We start from the raw sequence: 9730 nt of genomic DNA, 5'->3' as shown, positions 1-9730 counted from the left end.
GCAGCTGTTGTTGCAGGCAGCTCACTGCGCCGGGATGAGTGTGTTTCACGGATTGGGATAAATGCAGAGACCAAATTTCCCTCACGGGATTAAAAGAGTATATATACTTATATGTAGGCTAACATTCCAAGTTACAGAATAGAAACTAATGTGTTAGGTTATGGCTAATGTATATGAGAAATCCCATAGAGATGCTAACGGTTAGCATAATCGATAAACAGATATTTAGAGCGAACTTCAGACCATTTACAAAAGGGTTAGGCTTACATGAGAAGAATTCTTTGTTTACAACTGACTATTAAAATACTCAAAGGCTAATGTTTTCTCTCCATATAATACCATGTAGGAAAAAACGTGACTCATCAATACTTGAACAGAAGTAGCACAAACTAGATGTACCGCATAGCGGTACAAAATATGACCGCCGCTCAGTCCTGTACATCCGTTCCGCGAAAATAAATCACACTTCAATTTGTCTCCATATTTTACTCCATCCCCCACTCTTGAAACTTTTGTGTATGCTTGTTTGGCATGCCTGAGTGTGTGTGCGGCTGCACAGAAAGAAGCCTACTGGTGCTGAAAAGGTGAATAGATTGTAGAATAGCCAAAGAAGATGTAGCATTGTTATAAAACCTTTAAAATCTCTAAACAATCACAAGTAGGGCAGTTCATCACAGTTCATCCATTGCAACTGGATTGATGAAAGGTCACTTACACCTGTAGGCTAGGCCTACATTGTAAAAGCAAAAGGTATTAGCATAATTTTATTTATTTGTTTGTTTGTTTGTTTGTTTATTTATGAACAAAAACATCTCTGTCAGTTCCATGCCGTTTTCAACAGCTATCAAAAACAAAGGTCATTTTTGGATGGATGGATTTTTTGTGAATGTTTCTTCTTCTACATAAGATTTTAGTCATCTTTAGTTCATGTAATACTTTATTGTCAATGCACAAATTAAGTAACAGTAGTCTGAAACGTTATTGTTAATGCACAAATTAAGTAACAGTAGTCTGAAACGAAATGCTGTTTTACATCTAACCAGTGGTGCAAATAACTGACATGTCCAAATGGGCCTTGATTAAATGCGTCGCTAGACTGTTCATACACATTTTAACGGGCCAAAGTTGAAGAGCTGTTGTCCGTTATTGTTCGTGCAAATATAGGCTGATTCATGTTCCCTTGCATTGTGTAACTGAGGTCCATGTCTAGTCTGGCTTTCACCAGACCAAGCTCAATCTTTTAAGAAATCAAAAAATAAATAGCGGGCAGATCAGGCTGGGTTCACCCAGCCTAGTTCATAGGCACCCGATATTGTTTAATTTTCCGATTGAGATATCCACGCTCTGGCTATTCTAAATGCAAAAATGCATCAGGGAGTTATGACAAAACTGTAACTAACAAACTAGATCCTAATAGAAAGCTGTTAGCTTCCCTAAGCTACAGGTAGGCTTATAAGGTAGGCCTATTTACAACATAAATTGTCAATAGGCTATGCTGGCGACACAAATAAAATCTCCTTTGGAAACCAATGGCTTACGCCTTACAGTATCAAGCGGACTTAAACTGCCATACCGTGGCGAAAAGTTGTAATAAAATTCACGCAGCTCCATGAGTCAAGGAAAGCGCGAATGAAGTAGCCACTTCTAAATGGGACCCACTACACAGTAGCTTAAGGTGTGTTGCTAAAGCAGCCATAATGAAATGAAGGTGTCATTGTTTGGATACTTCACACACACAGGCTTTTTAATTTCACAGACTACAACTACCAAGCTGGAATCAAAGCACATCGATTCCCCTCTCACACCCTGCACGCACTTAAAACAAAATAAACAGGCGTCTCAGTCTCACGCATGTATAGGCAAAACTGTATCAGACCGGTGTAACGTTGGTAAATCTTCCATTGCACAGAATGATTTTTGTAGCACGTGCAACAAATGACAGTCGAAAGATACAATTACAGTGCTGCTATCAATTTGCTTGGTATAACCGCATTTATAATTTTCTACAAATGCAATCAATCAAATTGGCCTCCATCACTCAACCAACGCTAACACTAGGTCCTTATTGATATTATAAGATTAACGTAGGCCTACCTGCAGTAAAAACCAAGCATGTCCGATAAACATCCTCAGATTTATTTCAGCTTCAAGAAGAAATGGGAATTACATTTCATGTGAACATCATCCTATCCTTATTAGACGTTCTCTGCGGTAAACTAGTCCTTGTAGGAAGCGTCCATTGTTCCAACCCACTTTTAACTAAAATTACGTCTCACTACAACGATGCGGCATCTAGTGGACAAACGACAACTTATCGCCAATACTGGAAATGCAGCCATGATGATGATGAATATTTATTTTGGCTTTCTTTTAATGCTACTAAATTTGTAATTATGTATTGGCCGTTCTAATACCGATAGTATGTGGGTGCCTGTGTGTGTGTGCATGTGTATATGTGTGCACCGCCATCTACAGGCCAATGAGTGTACAGTCACTAAATGTACACCAAACCTAATTTTTTTTAGACCCCCCCATGGATGAAATTCTACGAAACTTGGCATACCCCCAGAGAATGCCAGGTCAATCATACACATAAAATTTGGTGCAGTTCTGAACATCTTAACTGAAGATAGGGGCGATTAAAGCAGAATAAAATTGCATTTTCATTTTTTACCGGGGGGGTGCAAATCACAAATGAGTGATTATGAGCCAGATTGATGTGGGCCCTTGAGACCAACATACCATAAAAGATTCTTCATCCTCAGTGCCACGGTTCAAGTAGTTATTTAGGAAAAACTGCTTTTTTTGCGGTTCGGGGGGCCCAGCACGGGGGGGGAGAGGCCCCCGGGGACGAAACGAAATTTTTCCGTAAAAGTCTAGTGGGGCTACACACCCACCAAATTTCATGTGCCCCGGTGGTTCGGTGTCCCGGGTATCGCTGACCAAAAATTCAGGAAGTAGATGACGGGGAAAAAAAAAAAAAAAACTTTGACAATCCCTATATGACCGCTTCGCTAGCTTCAATTGCGATAGGGGGTGCTTTTTTTAGCGGCAACGGTTCAAGAATGTTATCTGCAGTCAAACTACGAATCTTATGTTGAACGGAAAGCTTGTTTTTTGCTCGTGAAATAAACAGTACAATGGAATCAGAGGACAATCTCAAATCTTTTATACATTCAAATACACTGATAATGTTTATCAAAGCAGGAAGACCAGCTCCAAAAATATTCCAAAACAAGATGGTAAGTGTAGGCTACTGTAGTGTTTTTCAACCTTTTTTGTGCCACGGCACACTTAAAATGTCCCACGGCACACTAACATCCTGTGTGAAGAAAAAATAAACATACCATAGCCTAAAATTTCAACTAATACACAGATATATCCTTATTATGGCTTCTATGCAAGACCTGCTCAATAAAACAAGCGCCCTCTGTTTCATTTGTAGGTGACTATATCTAATTTAATTGTTGTTATGAACTGGATATGTGATGATTCTGTGAATACTGGATATGGGGCCCCCGTTGTACAATGCCTGCATACCACAAATAGTGCAATCATACAATCAATGAGAGCATGTGGTTATAAATTCTTTGATGCAACAGTTGCTTTTCTGGACCAGTGAGTGACATTTGGGTAATTTTCTGCGGCACACCTGATGATCTCTCACGGCACACTAGTGTGCCCCGGCACAGTGGTTGAAAAACACTGGGCTACTGAATGCTACATAGTCAGACAAATAGGCTACTCATGGCTAACTGGTAACGTTAGCACAGAAAACAATCAGCCATAGCCCACTGCTGGCATGTCACATACGTGGACAGTTCACTTGGTGATAAAACATTTTTGGATAGTTATGCGTTGTTATAATCATCCAAGTTATGCCTTAACTAAACAATTGTTAAATAAGGTTCTTGTTGTTATGTTCTTGTTTTCACCGTTCTAAATGTATCTTTGGATGGTAACATTGTTAATGAATGTTTCAGACCATGATGCATCACTTAAAGAAGTCTTCAATAACATTTGCCTTTCGAGTATGCTTTCATAAATTCCCACTTAGCTATTACAACCTGTCTTTAAATTATAGCGATTTGGCTTTAAAAACAAAATCATGTTACAAATAACCACATTTAAAGGAGACATATTATACCTCTTTTTAAACAAGTTAGAATAGGTCTATGGGCTATACAAAACATCTTCATAAAGTTTTTTGCACAAAATCAATCTCACATAAAGAGATCTCTGCAGCCTAATTCTTGCCAGCTTCAGTCCCTTTCAGAATGAGCCGTTTAAGGACTCTATCACTTTTATGCAAATAAGCTACTGCTGACCACGCCCCACCTGTCAGATGTTTACGCTGTTCGTGAAAACCTCCACTGCTTGGGTGAAAATGACAGAATACAGAGGCGCACTCTAGCCCAACATTTTCGACCCAGAGTCGGACCCAGATCAAGATGAAGAGGAGCCACCTGCAGAAACACCTTCACGAATGCTGCAAGCAGTTTCTAAATGGTTTGTTAACTTTTTAAATCAATGTATTTGCTATCTCTCCTACGTGCCAAATTAGTCTTGGCTATTAGCCTTCACCCTGTTCAGCATGTTACAAAGTAAACGTAATGTAATTTTTCGTGACAAAGCCAGTCTTTTTACAATATTTAACATTTGCTTGTATTTGAAATTTCACTAGATTCACAGCACTTGATTAGCTTTTATTATTATTTTAATTATTATATAGGTGTGCTTGTGGAAATTGTTGGGCAGTGGCAACTGAGGCAGAGTATATGCTGCCTGGAGATTACACAGGTAACTTTTCTAAGATACAGAAAGGCCTGCAAATATCTTACCGTGTTACTAACTTATTTATAAATGAGCTAGCGAGTATGCTGCCATATTACTCACTCATTTAAGAATAATGCTAGGGACTGTGCTAGCATAGCACTCACCTTACCATTATAGATCACACGACGTCTGCAGCAGACGGGTTTATACCCGGTGTGCCTGAATGTTTATTCTCTTCAGAACGCACTGAACATATACAGAGCTGACCATGGGGCCTTACGGCTACGGGGAATAGAGCAGTATGTGTTATTTATTAAGCTACTTATTAGTTTTTCCCAGTGTTTATGAGAAGTGACAGGCTACTGTTTTTATCAGCAAAAGCAGATGTTAGTCTTACTAATGTTCATAGGTCACTAATGGCCTTACACACCAACACATGCCCCAATTGTTGTTTTCTTTCTTTTTATGTATGGCTATTGTCTGCAAATTCAGCAGGTATCAAACATACACTCGTGACACATTTAAATATAAATAAAATCACAATATATTTATTACACAAAACAGAAATAAAACATGACATATGCAATATGACAATTGCACTTTGCACTTTTGACAGAACTGACAGATTATGTAACCTGCTAACTACTGCAATTTTTTTTTTTTTTTTAGTCGTTACAGATAGCTTGCCTACAGGAGCTTTGTCAGTTGGTGTTGGGGATTCCTTGGATGCAGAATAAGGGTCGTCATCCCGTCATGTGTGGTCCTGTGTGTTCGTCGGGAGTTTCCTGACAGCCAAGGACAATACGTGGGCTTCAAACTGCCTCCCCTGGATTGAAGCGAGACACATAGTTGGCGATCACCTCCTCCTCCTTCTCTGGGTGCTCAAACTCTGAGGACAGGTCCGGAGGAATGCTTATTTTCAGGAGTTCCTCCCTGTATGCTTCTTGGTCCACAAAGACCTCGCCCATGATGAAGCCCATCAAGTGTTCCACATACCCTGTGCAATATTTTACAAACACTTCTGTAACTATGTACATAGTTTGTAAAGTATTTCATTGTACATTTATTTATTGTTTTGTTCATTGTAAAGACACCATAGTGCAATAGCATGCAAAATGAACAGATCTTTTATTGTTGATGAATAAAAAATTATGTAAAATTATGTAACTTACGGAATGTTGTCTCGGTTTTGATGGGTTTCACCCTGCACTCTCCCTGTACTTTGAGAAATGCATCCTGTAGAGAGGGTCCCCAGAGGATAAGGTGGCCTGGTCTCGTGCAGCATCCTCATTGTAATGCAGAGCAGCCAGGTAGAGTCTTGCGCAGTAAAGAGAAAACCAAACATGAAAATAATGGCATGCACATAATATGCCTGTTACTTTGAGCTAAAAACTGAGGCTACAACTTCTTGCACTGTCAGTACTATATCTCGCTTTATTTACAACAGCAAACATTAGCCTAGACCAAGAGCTTACTGGCCACCTTCATTGTAGATAACATGACCATATCTAACTCCTTATCAGTAAGGACAAAACGACTACAAATTGTGACAAACCCTTGCAGCTTAAATGAAATAGAGCTATAGGGGAAATGTGCACTGGATAACGTTATAAAGTGAGGCTACAAGCTAACATTAGCTTATACTAAGGGCTTTTAGCTGTTGGTCGCCTCAATTGTGGATAACATGACAATATTTAATGGAGGTCTAGCGTCTAGACAACATTTTCAATTCATTACTTTCAGATATTATTGACTGGGATTGTCAAATATGACTCGATCGGCTGTGTGCTGCATTTGCAATTTGGAATGGAGGAAATGCTCACTCCAAGCAGATGCAGGGCTAAAGTTAGCCGTAATGTTTGCGTTAGCTTGTGCTAAATGGCAAAACACGAACAGCCTAACGTTAGTTCATGCTTAACTGCGATAGAAACACAAAAGTCATTATTTGAAAGTACTTACATGTCTCTCATCTTGTGACTTGCCACGAACAGTAGGTACAGATCCCTCTGTCAAACGAAGTTTGATGGCCAATCCTGCAGTGTACTGTCCTAAGTTTTCAAAGCAGTCTGTCTTGAAGTGGTTCGCACACACCACAAAATTTTTGCCGACAGTTGCTGGAACATGGCCATCGACAATGAAGTGGAGCCACTCGGTTCTTCTGTCGTCTTTGGCTGGGAGAAAGTGCAAGGATTTGTGTTGTTCTGTGCAGCCAACAACACAACACTTCATGTGCGACTTGCTCTTGCTTGTAGTCATTGAGCTTGGTGTCTGTGCTCGTTAAATCAGCAAACTAATGGCGATCTTCAACTAATTGGGTGGGTGGGGCTATATTATGAAGGTATATTGGGTGCAAAAGTGGCGAGCACATTTAACTGCAGATTTTGCATGTGCACACTAAAGTCGTAAATGTGTAACAGTAAAGTTGAAGTTGTACATATTTTTTTATATCTTGTTAACACAAAATAGGGGCTACGGGTTCACAAATCCTTTTTACAGGTACACAAATCCTTTTTACAGGTACACAAATCCTATCCTGTGAGTCACAACTTTCAAGAGTCACGCACTCCACACTTTTGCTCCAATCGTTGCAGCGCAGTAGGTGCGAAACACATTTGCACATCCTTGTTTCATAATCTGAGAACATGCACAACATTCGTGCATTTGTAAACCCAAATGTGAACTAATGCATCCGAAGTTGTGCATCTGTGAAATAATTTCTCATTAATAAAATTCTACAGATCGCTTTGATTTTCTTGCACGACTACAAGTCAATTGATACAAGTGCTCGAATCTGCTTCTACGAGTGACTAGTGACTTTTGCTCCTGGCTAGGTGATATAATAGGTGCAAAAAGATTTGTATATGTGCACGTCGAGCAATCGATCGAGAAAACAAGGCGGCCGGATCTGGATCCTGGATCACGCTCAGACTACCATTGCCTGCTCATAAAGTAAGTAACCTCAGCATGTTTCCTTATCAATGAAGGACACACGATTTATAGTTTTTCTTTGCACAAAGCGAGGAAAAAAATGTTGCGGTGTGCGGTGTTAAGTCGACCTTATTATTCATAATGTCTGCACAGCAAACAATTGCTAACTTGCCTTGCACTATCCAATAGTCTTCGTGCAAGATACAAGTCAGCTGTTCGAAAATTGCAGAACGATTGTGTCAGATTGTGTGTCCTAACGATTTTGGACGGGCAGTGTTATATTTCTGTACTTCTAAACTAGTTATTTATCTAGCGATAGCTAGCTTGATCTGGCACTGGAGGATTTAGCAAGCAGGTAAACTAAGCTAAACATAGCGGTCATGATAATGTAAACCAACAAACAAGATAACTTTCTTCATATTATTATCATGTTACTTACCTTATGAGCAGGCAATGGTAGTCTGAGCGCGATCCAGATCCGGCCGCCTTGTTTTCTCGATCGATTCGCTCGACGTGCACACATACAAATCGTTTTGCTCCTATTATATCACCTAGCCAGGAGCAAAAGTATCGTCACTCATAGAAGAAGATTCGAGCACTTGTATCAATTGACTTGTAGTCGTGCAAGAAAATCAAAGCGATCTGTAGAATTTTATTAATGAGAAATTATTTCACAGATGCACAACTTCGGATGCATTAGTTCACATTTGGGTTTACAAATGCACGAATGTTGTGCATGTTCTCAGATTATGAAACACGGATGTGCAAATGTGTTTCGCACCTACTGCGCTGCAACGATTGGAGCAAAAGTGTCGAGTGCGTGACTCTTGAAAGTTGTGACTCACAGGATAGGATTTGTGTACCTGTAAAAAGGATTTGTGTACCTGTAAAAAGGATTTGTGAACCCGTAGCCCCTATTTTGTGTTAACAAGATATAAAAAAATATGTACAACTTCAACTTTACTGTTACACATTTACGACTTTAGTGTGCACATGCAAAATCTGCAGTTAAATGTGCTCGCCACTTTTGCACCCAATATACCTTCATACTATATGGGGGTTGAGAGGTGAGGGGTGGCGCCAGGGTGGTTCTATGCAAATTCCCTTATTTTGACGTCAGGTTAGGGAGCCAGAAAATGGCTCTTAGAAGCCTATGATTCCTGACACCAAAATCGTTCAACTGACTCACAGAAAACGCATGGATGGCTTTTTTGCACGCGTGGAGTGTTGTTAGGAGCAGTAGAGACCCAAATGGAGGTACAAAAAGATGCAAAAAGTGAAATTTGCATAATATGTCCCCTTTAAGGTCTATTTTTAATGGTAAATAGTTACATGGTTTTATAAAACAAGTGTCTATTTTTATTATTATAGACTTTTCTGCCAATGTATTACACTGAGCAAACCCCCCCCCCGAGAATGTCAGAACAGCATTTATTGCACAACATTGCCAGTTAAAATGCTACATAGTACATACTGCTGCTATAAATGTGTTTGGGTAGGCGGCCTACATACTACATACATACATATATTGTTCACGTATGCCACCAACACCATCACAACCTCACATTTGCCACTAACGCCAATCAGGCAGACATTCCTTCCTCCGTTATTTTTTTAACCACCAGCCGCCACTGATGCCCACCGCATCGAACTCCAGTCCCAGGTAGGGGATTGCCTGCGCAGGCGTGAGTCGGCTCTTTACCCAATTCACCTGGAAACCCAGCCGTTCTAGATGGCTAACCGTCTCGGCTACATGCTGTTCCAGAAGGGCCCTGGAGTCTGCCAGTAAGACCCAGTCGTCCAGATAATTCAATATGCGAATACCTCGCCTCCTGAGAGGGGCCACAGCTCTTCCTGAACGACCTTGGTGAAGGTGCGGGGCGCTAGAGCCAGCCCAAAGCATAAAACCGAAAACCGATATTTTCTGTGCCGAGGATGAATCGGAACATGAAAATATGCGTCTTTCAAGTCTGTTGTGACCATCCAATCCCCCTGCTGCATGCTCTGAACAATGCGCTGCAACGTC

At 40.4% G+C, this 9730-nt stretch overlaps 2 long non-coding RNA genes across 2 annotated transcripts; one reads left to right on the top strand and one right to left on the bottom strand.

The window, feature by feature from the left end:
• The first annotated feature begins 4224 nt into the window (after positions 1–4224).
• Positions 4225–5537, top strand: LOC143128110 (uncharacterized). The gene is made up of 3 exons (XR_012987813.1): positions 4225–4509; positions 4954–5075; positions 5446–5537. It is a non-coding gene; the product is annotated as an uncharacterized LOC143128110 (long non-coding RNA).
• A 145-nt stretch (positions 5538–5682) lies between these two features.
• Positions 5683–6991, bottom strand: LOC143128108 (uncharacterized). The gene is made up of 3 exons (XR_012987812.1): positions 6736–6991; positions 5949–6093; positions 5683–5773 (listed from the first exon to the last, which is right to left on the bottom strand). It is a non-coding gene; the product is annotated as an uncharacterized LOC143128108 (long non-coding RNA).
• Between the last annotated feature and the right edge of the window lie 2739 nt (positions 6992–9730).

This window comes from Alosa pseudoharengus, unplaced genomic scaffold (assembly GCF_046254945.1).
Source record: "Alosa pseudoharengus isolate Yale_2024_CS ecotype anadromous, Long Island Sound unplaced genomic scaffold, YU_APseudo_1.1 YU_APseudo_1.1_scf_17, whole genome shotgun sequence".
NCBI lineage: Eukaryota > Metazoa > Chordata > Actinopteri > Clupeiformes > Clupeidae > Alosa > Alosa pseudoharengus.
This window is presented reverse-complemented; position numbering and strand designations above follow the sequence as displayed.